Genomic DNA, 2,162 nt, shown 5'->3' with positions numbered 1-2,162 from the left:
CTTCCTTTTTGGCGCACCGCTAATTAGATTGTCATTGTGGACGGTGCGGCTGGGAGGGGAGGAATTAAACTCCTGCGTTATGTTGACTCGAATGAGCTGCAGCAATCCGCTTCCCTTCCTCTCCTCTTCTTTTTATCCGCTCCCTCTCCCTTCCTCACCTTTGGATACTCCCCCTTTTTTTCAAACCAGGGTTCCTTCTCCCTCTCTTTTTCTTTTTCTTTCTCTCTCTCTCTCTCTCTCTCTCTCTCTCTCTTTCTTTCCTGCTGAATTCACTTAGCGATTAAAAAAAAATCTCCTGCAGCAGAGCACAGACACAACTGCACCTCGCTCCTCAGCGCATTGGCTCGTATTCACGCACCGAGTTGCCTCTTTATGCAAAGTGCGCCCGGATCCCCTCGTGTGGCTCATTTGTGCTCTCCTCCATCCCTCTGCTTCTCCCGGCTCTGCTGTCTCATCTTTGATGTTCCGTGTTTAGCGCGCTCAGACTCCTAAACCAGGACGCGACGAAGGAGTACAGGTGCTCCGACATAAATTTGTATGTTTAGAAATCGTATTTATTTCCGTTATATGCAAATACGTATGTTCCAGGGCCGGATTTACAAGGACGTGGGCCCCTGGGCTGGAAAGACGTTTTGGTGCCTTTTTCACTGGAGAAAAGATATTTTACTAATTCAATTTATAGCACAGTACTAGTCTTAAAAATACTAATGATCTCAATAGATGATGGTAAGTTTAATATGTCCCAGTTGCTTCATGTTGTTTCCACACACAAAAAAAGAAATATGCACAAGTTTTAGTAGAAGGAAAAAGTGCAACAGAAGAAAAGGTGCAGAAGCAAGTAGTCGCTGCCGAATTACTCTGCCAGAACTCCCAATGGCGACTGTGGCATCGATTTGTTTGATTAGCTGGCAAACAAGAATCAGCGTTTATGAGTTCAAACGGAAGATAAGACCAAGCAGTACAAATGATCTGTTGGTCAATTTCAAAAGCAACTTGGGCTTCCTTTACATACCAGCAGAGCTGCAGCCTTACCACCACTGCATTGATGAAGCAATTTGTGCAAAAAGAGCTCCGATCAACCCAAACATTAGCGCACTTTTCATTTTCAGCTGTTTTGTAGTAATATTTATAATAATTGTATCTGATGAGTTTCACTTTTTAGCTAAATTACTTGCGAACTTTTCAACGAGATTCCAGGTTACTGAGAAGAACCTACAGATTACGTCACCAGCGGGAAGAGATTAATTATGAGCAAAATTTCAGGGTCACACGAGGGAGGAGTGCGCCACTCCACAACACCTTGGGAGTAGAGTAAACGGATGGTGAGGTCTGCGTGTGTGTGTGTGTGTGTGTGTGTGTGTGTGTGTGTGTGTTTCTAAAAGTGACATCGTCCCCATCCTAATCGTTTTGCAGCCCCGATTCCCAAATGACTCAGGTGCAGCGGGAGACGGGAGGAAAGCCCCCGTTTGCGTAATTTTCGCACTCGGTTGCTGATTTACTGCTTCTGTTTTATGTAAGACAGCCGCACTTTTATAACACACACAGACACACGCACGCACACACACACCTGTGCAAACGACTACACATGACTGTCAATCCCTCATTGATCTTTCCATTATGCTTTGAACAGGGGAGAAGCCCATATATACACCTATCTTTAATTGTGGTCTTAAAAAAAAATCAAAGACGCAGCTTCAAAGCGCATCTTGTAAGAGGATCAACAACTCGACTGTAGCTGCGTGTTTGAACTCCAAACTTGCAAAATACCCAGACACTTGACACTTGAAGGACTTGAGGGTAAAAAAAAAAGAAAAAAAAAGGGAGTGATGCTGATTCTTTAGTAAATATACGGATTTTTATTGGCTTATGAATACTGGACTCTGTCATTGAACACTAAGCAGGTAGATTATGCGGGCTTTAGATTCATCTAATTGTGGAATCAATTACCAGATGCGTGTTTTATGGGCCTACCAGATTGATTTAAACATGCTTATGAAAAAATACGATGCTTGTAACAGACGGTACATGTGTTGTGCACAAATAGAGGAGTTACAGCATTTCTTAATTTTCAAGTATGTTTTTTGATGCAAGTGCATTAATCTAACAAATCTAATGTCATCCAATGTAAATATGTGCAATAAAACTTTATATTTGTCTGATAG

The sequence above is a fragment of the Poecilia formosa genome, unplaced genomic scaffold (genome assembly GCF_000485575.1).
Source record: "Poecilia formosa unplaced genomic scaffold, Poecilia_formosa-5.1.2 Scaffold211, whole genome shotgun sequence".
NCBI classification, from domain to species: Eukaryota; Metazoa; Chordata; class Actinopteri; order Cyprinodontiformes; family Poeciliidae; genus Poecilia; species Poecilia formosa.
This window is presented reverse-complemented; position numbering follows the sequence as displayed.